This window comes from Triticum urartu, chromosome 5, assembly GCF_003073215.2.
Source record: "Triticum urartu cultivar G1812 chromosome 5, Tu2.1, whole genome shotgun sequence".
NCBI classification, from domain to species: Eukaryota; Viridiplantae; Streptophyta; class Magnoliopsida; order Poales; family Poaceae; genus Triticum; species Triticum urartu.
The window spans coordinates 589763073-589775608 of NC_053026.1; positions in this window are offsets into that span (position 1 = coordinate 589763073).

Genomic DNA, 12536 nt, shown 5'->3' on the forward strand with positions numbered 1-12536 from the left:
AAGACAATTACATCCTCAGACGAATGAGTCAATTGAATCTGCCTGGCTGCACAATCAAGCTGAGCCTTGTGCTTAGAAAGCCAAACCATCCCGAGAATAAGATCAATATCCGAGTTACCAAGGATCATTGGAGAAGCCAGAAACTTGAAATCACCCATCGAGATAGAAATATCCGGAACTTCGTAGTTAGCGAGCAAACATTTACCGGAGAGACAACTGCTAATGGCTTATGCATAACTTGAGAAAACCACCCATGCTTAGATGCAAAAGGTCTCAAGATAAAGCAATGCGATGCACCAGTGTCAAAAAGAACTTTTGCAGGAACATCATTAACAGGAAGGTTACCCATGATGACATCTGATGAATCCTCTGCCTGAGCTGCATTCACCATATTGACCTGGGCGTACTTGGGGTTATGCTTGACCACAGCTGTACTTGCCAATCTGACAGGAGGAGGAGGAAGACGCCTCTGGTTGAAACACTTGTTGGCATAGTGACCCTTCTGTTGGCACTTGTTGCACGTGACCTCTGAAAGCGGACGGTGATACAGAGCACTCGATCTTGGAGCTTGAGACGAAGTCTTGTTCTGAAAGCCAGGGTTGGGTGGGTGGGAAGAACCACTGCCACCTTTGCTCTTCTGCTAATACGGTTGACGGAACGGAGGAGGAGGAAGCCAATACTTCTGCTGCTTGGCCACTTGAGTAGAGGAATAAGGAGTAACATCTCTGACTCGCTTCTTGGAAGCATCACACCTCAACTGAGCAGCCTCTTGCTTCAATGCCATGTTGTAGAACTCATCGTATCTCAAGGGCTCGAAGAGAACAAGAGCTAGCTGAATTTCTTCTCTGAGACCACCCCTGAACTGATATATCATGCTCTTCTCATCAGGGACGTCCTGCTTGGCAAAGCGGGCGAGCTTCTGAAACAACTTGTTGTAGTCATAGAAAGACAAAGAGCCTTGTTTCAGGTTGCGGAATTCCTCACGCCTGCTTTCAACCACGCTCTGGGGAATATGATGAGCTCGGAAATCTCGACGGAAATCATCCCAAGTGATAACACGTCCACCTCTGGAGTCCTTGTACTGCTGGAACCATTCTGCAACTTGATCTTTGAGTTGGAAGGAAGCAAACTTGACAAAGTCCTCAGGCCTGACGTTAGTGCACTCGAAATGCTTGCACAGATCCACTAGCCAATCGTCAGCATCGGTTGCCTCAACACAATTGCTGAAAGTCTTTGGCCCGTTAGCAAGGAACTGGTTGAGTGTAGCAAAGTGATTCTGATTGCTGCCTTGATTCCCTTGGTGGCCTTGATTGCGCTCTTGAAGAATTTGCATGATCAACTGTGTATTTGCATTGGTTGCGGCCATCACAGCTTGCCATGCCTCCGGAGGAGGTGGTGGTGGTGGCGGATTAGGATTCGGAGTCGTGCGCGTTGGAGGAGCCATCCTGAAGAGGTTGACCACCATTAGCACATAGGCAGACAATTATTGAAGCTGAATCCAATGGAATGAAAATTGCAACTTATAGTCTTCACATCCGAACAAAATGAACGAATGCATTCCTCTTGAAATGGTCACATATCCATAAATTGAGAAGCCACTTAGAATTAAGGTAGAGAAATAAATCAACAAGGTACGGATCAAGAACGAATAATCGGTAAGAAATCCCAATCTCAAACCAATATTCATGGAAGAAGGACTAGAGCTACTAGAATTCCCACCTATGAAACTCCCGAACCTTTCCGGTTATGCAATCAGGTGTTGGGGATACAGGGGAAGCATAATATCTCACCCAAATCTAGCAAATCCTACATCCAGCTGTATCCATCCTTCAACACATAACCAAGAAACCTTCGGAAACCATCTACCTCAACCTTCGAAAAGCATCCGTTATACAAGTTATGGCGATACTCCCGAACTCCCGCCCCAGTACTGGGTGGCGTCGAGGTTATCTCACCAACGAACTGCATGAAAGAGATTTTCGATGTCGGCATACTAAACTCAGGTATTCCAGAACTGCAACGATAAAATTATGATGACAACACCTCAGAGCTCAACTCCCCGGGACACTTCCACTAAACCCCTGACAGGAGGCACCAAGACAATGTTCTCATCATAAAACCATCGGAACGATTCCAAGATACCCGCATGATCCTAAAATTTTTTTTAGTGAAATTTGAGAAGAGAAGAGTCAAAACTCTACGTCAGGATGCCTTACCAGAGCGAAGAGGAGACTGGGAAGTAAAAAAGAATTCCTAACTCTCCGATATATAATTCCTAAATGACTCAAAACATTTTTCTAGACACAACTCGGCCGCTAAAAACGATCAAGCAATGGGGCTCCTAAGGTCGGGGAAGGCCCTGATACCAACTTGTAACACCCTCGATGCGACTATAGCTCTCACGTGTCGATGCACGACTTAGAGACATAATCGCATTGAAGGCATATGTCGCAAGTTAGGCAATCTTCACAACATCCCATGTAATATAAATAATAAAGGGGAGATAACATAGTTGGCTTACACTCACCACGTCAATCAAGTACATAAATAACATTACATCATCCAAACACTCATGGCCCGACTACGGCGCCAAAATAAAAGATAACCCAACATGCGACAACGGTCCCAATCACCCCAACTGGCACCACCACTGATCATCGGGAAAGGAAACATAGTAACGTTGAGAGTCCTCGTCGAACTCCCACTTGAGCTCAAGCGCGTCTCCTGGAGCGGAATCATCAGGCCCTGCATCTGGTGTAATAGTAATCTGTGAGCCACAGGGACTCAGCAATCTCACACCCTCGCGATCAAGACTATTTAAGCTTATAGGTAGGGGAAGGTAAATATGTGGAGCTGCAGCAAGCGACTAGCAAGTATGGTGGCTAACTTATTCGCAAAAGAGAGCGAGAAGAGGAGGCAAATCACGAGCGAGAAACTAGAGAGCAACCTGCGCAAACATTACTCCAACACCGTGTCCACTTCCCGGACTCCGCCGAGAAGAGGCCATCACGGTAACACACTCAGTTGATTCATTTTAATTAAATTAAGGTTCAAGTTATCTACAACCGGACATTAACAAATTCCCATCTTCCCATAACCGCGAGCACGACTTTCGAAAGTTCAAATCCCTGCATGGGAGTCCCAACTTAGCCCATGACAAGCTCTCACGGTCAACGAAGGAATAGACCTCCTCCCAAGACGTTCCGATCAGACTCGGTATCTCGGTAATTCAAGACACTTCGACAGGTTAAAACAAGACCAGCAACACCGCCCGAATGTGCCGACAAATCTCGATAGGAGCTGCACATATCTCTTTCTCAGGGCACACTCAGATTGTCTAAACTTCCGGTAGGCCAGCCCAGAGTTGCCCCTGGTAGCCACCGGCGGCTGACAGTTTGGACCAACACTCAGAGGAGCACTGACCCGGGGGGGTTAAAATAATGATGACCCTTGAGTCTGCAGAACCCAAGGGAAAGAAAAGGCTAGGTGGAAAATGGTAAAACCAAGGTTGGCCATTGCTGGAAAAGCTTTAATCAAGGTGAAATATCAAGGGGTTCCCATTATAACCCAACCGCGTAAGGAACGCAAAATCCGGGAATATAACACCGATATGACGGAAACTAGGGCGGCAAGAGTGGAACAAAACACTAGGCGAGAGGCCGAGCCTTCCACCCTTTACCAAGTGTATAGATGCATTAAGATAACATAGCAATATAATGATATCCCAACAAGTAAATAAATGTTCCAACAAGGAACGGCCTCCGATCTTCACCTGCAACTAGCAACGCTATAAGAGGGGCTGAGCAAAGCGGTAACATAGCCAGTCAACGGTTTGCTAGGACATGGTGGGTTAGATGTTTGACATGGCAATTTGGGAGGCTTGAAAGCAAGTGGTAGGCATCGTAGCATTGGCATAGCAAAAGAGCGAGCAAACTAGCATAGCAAAGATAGTAGTGATTTCGAGGGTATGATCATCTTGCCTGCATAGTTGTCAAAGTTGACTGGATCCTCGAAAGCAAACTCAACGGGCTCCTCATTAGCGAACTCGTCTCCCGGCTCTACCCAAACAAGACAAACAAACAATAAGGATACAATCAACCACGTGCAAACTCAAACAACACAATGCAAAGATGGTATGCTATGCGGGATGCGATGTGGGATGCAAAATGCAAGATATGACAGGAAATGCATGAACCTGGCCTCAACTTGGAAATCCAAGGGTGCCACTGGAAAGATGAGATGAAATCGCTTGAAATAGATATAAAGAACGCCGGAATCGGAGTTACGGTTCGGAAATGGCAAGCGATTCAAATATGACACCGGTCTGCCATTTACAGCAAGTAGCCATCTAAATGCAATGAGATGAAAATGCTACAGCACCCAAACATGACAACAAAATACATGGCAGGGATGCATTCAAGATGCTTAACAAAAGTCTAGCACTGAGCTACGGCCAATTCATCCATTAACAGGTTCAAACAAGCATGGCAAAAATGCATATGGAAAACAGATCTCAGACTTGGTGAAATTAACACTTGTCTGGAATTTCAGATCAGGTAGCACTCTTCGGAGCAACAAAACTATATGCTACAGGACCTGAATATGGCAAAGTAAAGCATGTCATGGAGCTACTCAAAGAGCTTAACAAAAGTCCCTTAGTGACCTTGAGCCAAAAGGGATCAGAAAATACAATTGCAAGCATGTGAACATGGCAAAAACATAATCAGTTTTCAGACTTGGTGAAAAACTGGCACATGCTGAAACATAACTCAAGTAGGCATGTTTACAAGCTCGATGCACTCAATACGGAGCAAGCTAGACATGGCAAGAACAATAACATAGCATGCACGGATCAACTACAACATCATCGGCAAAATTGCAAACAAGTTGACAATCTGCCCAGATTCACGAAGTAGCAAAAGTAGAGCTCGATTGACTCAAGCTAGGTTGCTCCATAATTGCAAACAAAGACATGGATGGATATAGCACTACAAGATTAACAAAACATCCTTACTGATCATCCTCAAAAGAGGCACGGATCACTAGGAAACAACATGAACATATGGCATCATGAGATAAACAGCTCAAGGACTTAGTGGAATTGCCAAGTCCCTGAAAACAGAATTAGCAAGTGCACCACTTTGCAAGCTCGTGCTAGTCACCACACACATCACAAAAATACATGGGTTGCACCTCTAGAAAGATGACAAAACCCTTAAAAAACATATGTAGAGCATCAGGGCATAACATGCACACATTAATCATGGCAAAATGACAAAAAAACTAAACGGAGTAGCATATCTGACAATTAACTCAAGTAGCCCTCTTCTAACAGCATTTCGGGCATCAAGATGAACTCAAATGAAAATGATGCAATGGAATGAAATGATTTACTCTCTGAGTTGAGCATTTTGATATGCTATATGCAAGAATCGGAGCTACGGATGCAAAGTTACGGGGCTATGAACATGAGCACCTGGATCGGAATTTTTAGGGACTTAGACAAAAAACAACCTCCGGTTTAGGGTTTCTAGATCTGCACGCTTCCCGAGGCATTCGCCGGAGTACTCGCCGGAACGGCGCCGTGCGGCGGCCGGAGATGGTGAGGAAGAGGCCGGGGCGTGGGGAGGAGACGGCCGGAGATGGTGGAGCTCGCCGGCCTCCTCCTCGGGGCCGGAGCGGGCAGCTGCGGCAGGGCGGCGCCGGATCGGGCGGCGATGCGGCGGCGGGGAGCGGCGGAGTGGCTCGGCGGCGGACGGCGCGGGCATGCGGTAGGCGGCGGCGGGCGAGGGAGCCGGGTTGCGGTGGCGCATGGGCCGGTAGGGCCTCGGCCGGGCCGCGCAGGCTTCGGGTGGTGGCGGCGGCGGCTTGCAACGTGGCAGCGTGGGAGTGGGCGCGGGCGGTGGAGTGGATGCTTCCGGCCGGGGCGGACGTGTCTGGCCGGCGCGGATCTGGGATTTAGGGTTTGAGGACGAGGGGGATCCGGAATTTCGGAGGAGGGGCTAGTTTTATAGGTAGAGGGAGCTAGGAGAGTCCAAATGAGGTGCGGTTTTCGGCTACGAGATCGTGATCGAACGCTCTAGAAGATGGAGCAGAGTTAGGTGGGTTTGGGCCAAATTGGAGGGGTGTTGGGCTGCAACACACACGAGGCCTTTTCGGTCCCTCGGTTAACTGTTGGAGTACCAAACGAAGTCCAAATGATACGAAACTTGACAGGCGGTCTACCGGTAGTAAACCAAGGCCGCTTGGCAAGTCTCGGTTCAATCCGGAAATGTTTAATCCCCACACACGAAAGAAAGGTAGAATTGACCACCGGAGGAGAACGAAGCGCCGGAATGCAAAACGGACAACGGGGAAAATGCTCGAATGCATTAGATGAACACGTATGCAAATGCAATGCACAAGATGACATGATATGAGATGCATGACAACGATACAACACACGGAGACAAAGAACCCGAACCCGAGAAAATAAAATAACTTAACGCCGGAAACGGCAAAAGTTGGAGTACAAATTGGGAAAGTTACATCCGGGGTGTTATAAGTAATGACTGAATCGCCTTCTCATCCGAGTTCAAAGTGCCTCCATCGCTGATATGCAGCTTTGCGACCCCCCAACCAACCAAAAGCAAAGCCATTGCCATTGAACGAATCAGACCGGAACAGCATCCCAGACACGCTATCAACCTCCTAATCTGGCACCCTCGCATGACGAACGGGCACGTCGTGGTAGTCGTGCAAGGCTTCGTCGACAACGGCATGATGACGTGGGATTTCTAGGTGTGCGTGCTCACTTGGCGCCTCCACGTCGGGGCGTTCCAGGCGCGGTGAGGGAGTCCTGGATTAGGGGGTCTCCGGACAACCGGACTATCTCCATTGGCCGGACTGTTAGACTATGAAGATACAAGATTGAAGATTTCGTCTCGTGTCCGGATGGGACTCTACTTGGCGTAGAAGGCAAGCTAGGCAATACGAATATGGATATCTCCTCCTTTGTAATCGACCTTGTGTAACCCTAACCCTCTTCGGTGTCTATATAAAGCGAAGGGTTTTAGTCCGTAGGACAACAATCACAACATACAATCATACCATAGGCTAGCTTCTAGGGTTTAGCCTCTCTGATCTCGTGGTAGATCTACTTTTGTACTACACATATCATCAATATTAATCAAGCAGGACGTAGGGTTTTACCTCCATCAAGAGGGCTCGAACCTGGGTAAAACATCGTGTCCCCTGCCTCCTGTTACCATCCGGCCTAGACGCACAGTTCGGGTCCCCCTACCCAAGATCCACCGGTTTTGACACCGACATTGGTGCTTTCATTGGGAGTTCCTCTTTGTCGACGCCGTTAGGCTTGATGGCTCCTACTATCATCGATAGCGATGCAGTCTAGGGTGAGACTTTTCTCCCCGGACAGATCTTCGTATTCGCTGGCTTTTCACTGCGGGCTAATTCACTTAGCCTTCTGGAGCAGATTGAAAGCTATGCCCCTGGCCATCAGGTCATATTTGGAAGTTTGAACTACACGGCCGACATCCGCGGAGACTTGATCTTCGACGGATTCGAGCCATAGCCGGGCGCGCCGCATTATCGCGATGGGTATGACCTAGCTCTGCCGCCGAACAATACCTCCTCAGAGGCCGCGCCCACATCAGCTCCGACCCTTAGCTCGGAGCCAACTGCACCAATCGAGGACAGGTGGTTAGACACCGCCTCAGGGGTTGCAGTCTCAACGGCGATCGAGCCAAACACCAGCATAATCCTCTGCGCAGCCCGTGACTCCAAGGTGCCGGACTCTTTTTCTGACTCCGAACCGCCCGCGCCCCTGCCAATCGAATCCGATTGGGCGCCGATCATGGAATTCACCGCCGCGGATATCTTTCAGCACTCGTCCTTCAGCGACATTCTGAATTCACTAAGGTCTTTCTCTTTGTCAGGAGAGCCCTGGCCGGATTATGGCCAACAGGATTGGGATGCGAACGACGAAGAAATTCGACGCCCACCCACCACCCACTTAATAGCCACTGTCGATGACTCAACCGACATGCTCGACTTCGACTCCGAAGACATCGACGGTATGGACGACGATGCGGGAGGCAAAGAGGAACCACCGCCCACAGGGCGCTGGACGTCCACCTCATCATATGACGTATACATGGTGGACACACCAAAAGAAGACGACGACGAGGAACGGAAGGACGCACCGAAGGCTTGTTCCCTCGAGAAGCAGTCAAAGCGGCGGCGCAAGCGCCGCCCCAAATCCCGCCTCGGCATAAATAACGATTATACAGACCCAGCGTTGGAGCAGGGCGAACCACTGCCGGACCACGGCAATATGGAGAATCAAACCGAACAAACCAATTTTGTCAAAGATAATAGTCCAGACGACATAACGCCGGACAGGCACCAGGAGCAGCAACATGCCCGTCAAAGGCTTGTTGCCACCGCTAGGAGTCTGAAAAAGCAGAAGCAAAGGCTCAAGGATGCACAGGACACACTCCAAAGCAGATGGAGTAAAGTACTCAACATAGCAGCGAAGTACGGCGACAATCACCCCACCAAGAGCTACCCAAAGCGGAAGTTGCTATCTGAATTCGATGAGGAGGCCTCAGACCCCCCACAACCAAAAATCAAAACAGCCACCTGGCCGGATAGACGACCTCACGGCCAACATAGAGCGGCAAACAGCGCCACTCACAAGCCAATACGTGATCCACGCGAGGGCTCGCACCAAAAGGACGGCGCAACCAGATCCATCTATGGACCACGCAAGCGCGCCCTAGCATACGATGTAACACAACAAACATCCGAACAACGCGGTACACCCAGATACAGGGGTGCCGCACACCCTCTATGTTTCACCGATGAGGTGCTGGACCATGAATTTCTAGAGGGATTCAAACCCGTAAACATAGAGGCATATGACGGAACAACAGCCCCTGGGGTCTGGATTGAGGACTATATCCTCCACATCCATATGGCTCGAGGAGATGATCTCCATGCCATCAAGTACTTACCCCTCAAGCTCAAAGGACCAGCTCGTCACTGGCTTAAAAGCCTCCCCGAAAACTCCATTGGAAGCTGGGAAGAGCTCGAAGACACTTTTCGGGCAAATTTTCAAGGGATTTATGTCCGACCTCCGGACGCGGATGATTTGAGTCATATAACTCAACAGCCCGGAGAGCCAGCCCGAAAGCTTCGGAACAGGTTTCTTACTAAAAAGAACCAAATTGTCGATTGTCCGGACACCGAAGCCTTGGCAGCTTCTAAGCATAGCGTTCATGACGAATGGCTTGCCAGACACCTCGGCCAAGAAAAGCCGAGAACAATGGCAGCATTAACAAGCCTCATGACTCGCTTTTACACGGGTGAAGACAGCTGGCTAGCCAGATGCAGCACCAGCGACCCCAGTACATCTGAAGTTAGAGATGGAAACTGGAAATCATGGCGCAACAGCAATAACAAACGCCGGAATAAAGAAGACAGCATGAAGAGCACGTCAGTTAGCGCCGGATTCAAAAGCTCTCGGCCAGGTCAACAAAAGCCGCCCTCTAAAGGCGTCAGAGACGAACTATCCAGCCTAAACAAAATTCTGGACCAAATATGTCAGATCCATAGCACCCCTGGTAAACCAGCTAATCATACCCACAGAAAATGTTGGGTCTTCAAGCAGTCCGGCAAGCTCAACGCCGTACACAAGTGGGAGGATACACCAAGCGAAGACGAGGATGAGCCTCTCAAGCAAGACACTGGGGAACAAAAGAAATTTCCACCAGAAGTCAAAACGGTAAATGTGTTACACGTGATCAAGGGGAGAAACAAAACGACACTCCCAGAAAAATATGCCCAAAGGCATACCACCGCAGAGTCCTGCCACTGGTCGTCTCAACCAATCACTTTCGACCATCATGATTACTCAGCAAGTATCCAGCGTGCAGGATGGGCTGCCCTGGTATTAGACCCAATAATTGACGGATACCACTTCACACGAGTCCTGATGGACGGTGGCATCAGTCTCAACCTGATATACCAGGATACAATCCGCGAAATGGGGATAGACCCAACGAAAATTTGCCATAGCAATACCACCTTTAAAGGAGTAATGCTAGGCCTATGGGCTCATTGCACGGGCTCCCTGCTACTAAAGGTTATATTCGGCTTCCCCGATAACTTTCGTAGCGAACATTTAACCTTCCACATCGCTCCGTTCCAAAGTGGCTATCAAGCACTACTTGGACGCGAAGCTTTTGCTCGCTTTAATGCAATACCACATTACGCTTCCCTGACGCTCAAAATGCCCGGACCACGCGACATCATTATAGTGAACGGAAGTATTAAGCGATCTTTGCGCGCCGAAGAAAATGCGACTGCCTTGGCAGCCGCACACTAAAAACGGCCTCACCAACTAAAGCATTTGATAGGTCGTTAAGACCACGGACGCGGTTAGACGAGTCCGGCGCTGCTATATGTAATTTGTACTGGATTGATGGCCACACCCCTATTACAAATACAATGGGCTCAACGCACGCAGACAAGTGGCAATTTCTACTCATTTTTAGTTATACATGGTTTCTTTAAAAGCTATCTTTTTGCACAACTTTTTCACCTAAGTTCCTCTCTTTTACAGATGATCATCGTGCTACACCCGTCCAGGATACGGCACAACAGAGACACAGGCGCAGACGTGCAGCAGGGAGCCGCTCCAAGGATTCTTTTTAGATTAAGACCCTGCGTAAACCTTTTTTACTGTCTCTTGTTGATACACATCCCTCGAATTCTCAGTAAAATTGAGAAGGATGCTGACGTCTTGGCATGTGGCCACGTCAGAATAATGCACGTACCTGGACACAAGGGGCTTCTTACAAAGGGCACTATTTAGGCCCGATTTATGCCATAAAGACCGAATACCTTAGGGAGTGTTCGGCGTCGCGAGTTTGGCCATATATGCATCAGCTCCGAATCATTGTCTTTGGTCAAATGTTGGGTTTGCCCGGCTCCTGTGTTTTGGTGCCTTACGTTCCGCTTTATCAGCTAAGGCAGCACCAGGAGAACTACTGCGATTGTGCCCTTGGTCATTCGGACGAGCACCTCAGTAGAGAAAGCCGAAAGTGACTATCATGATATAGCGTGAGACTGGTCAACCACTCGATGACCTCTCAGAATGTTAGAATTCCTCCGCCTTAACGAAGGGCCGTTTTCCGGCCAGGCATGTACGCATCCCGAGATCGGGAGAGTGCGGAGCCACCAAGGGCTATCTAGTAGCCCCACTGTCAAACTCTTATGGCTAAGTGAAAATGTTAAAGCATTATAGTCCAGTTGCCTCGTTCGCTGCGCTATCACCTCCTTAATAGGACCAAGACGTTGGGTTAAGTGTGAACACGCGTTTTTTGCGAGCACCTCCGCATTCTATGCGTGGGGGTTGAAGCCGACGACTGCAATCTTTCAGGTTATATACATATATACACAAACGGCCGCACAGGAGACATCACATTACTTTCCGGCAAAAGTATAAATACAGCCTTACTATATTTCATAAAAACATTGTGTTTACAATGGGAATACATGTCATTCAAACATAATATTCTTCGAGCACTAGGACTCTATCAAACGAGCACCCTCAAGAACCTCTTCAAAATAGTGCTCGGCAGCTACTCGGCCTATGGCCGAACCTTGCGCCGCAACAGTGGTAGCATCCATCTCCGCCCAGTATGCCTTGACACGGGCAAAGGCCATCCGCGAGCCTTCTAAGCACGCCGACCTATTCATCGCGTTGATGCGTGGCACCGCACCAAGGAACTGTTGCACTAAGCTGAAATAGATGTTCGGCTTCGGCTTCTCCGGCCACAAATGATCAACAACAGACCTCATGGCGAGTCTGGACAACCTATTAAGTTCGGCCTATTCGGCTAGCTGATCAGTCAAGGGAAGCGGACGCTCTGGAACGTTGAATTGCGACCAGAATAGCTTGTCCACTTCACGATCTGATTGATCTTGGAAGTATTCGACCGCATCGACAATGCTCGCCGCCAAGTCCATATATGCGTCTGCCGAACTCCACAGCCGATCTAGAGGGGCATATCGAGGATCTCCGAACTTCCTCCGCAGCAGAAAGGGCTTCCCAGCCGCAATATCCCCGGCTTCGTGCAGCTCCTCCTTCTTCTCCCTCATAGCAGAGCGACTGTCTTTGGTCGCCATAGTGGCCTTCTCAAGGTCCGCTGCCTTCACTCGGTTCTCTTCTTCAAGGAACTGGCAACGGTCGGCAGTGCCTTTTAATTCTACGGCCATCTTGGCCATCTTTTCTTTGCTTTCACAATGGGCGGCCTTCTTGGCTCTTAACTCTTCGGCCGCCTTCAAAGGAGCCGCATTACTAACCCTCGCTTGTTCCTTGGCTCGGGCGAGTTCCGCCCGAAGGGTCTCCACGGTGGTAGCTCTGTCTGCAGTCACAACATATTAAAGATACTGGCATCATGCTGCTCTTATTGTGTGACATTCACCAAAACATTACTTACCTTGTGATTCGTCAAGCCGCTTGTTAA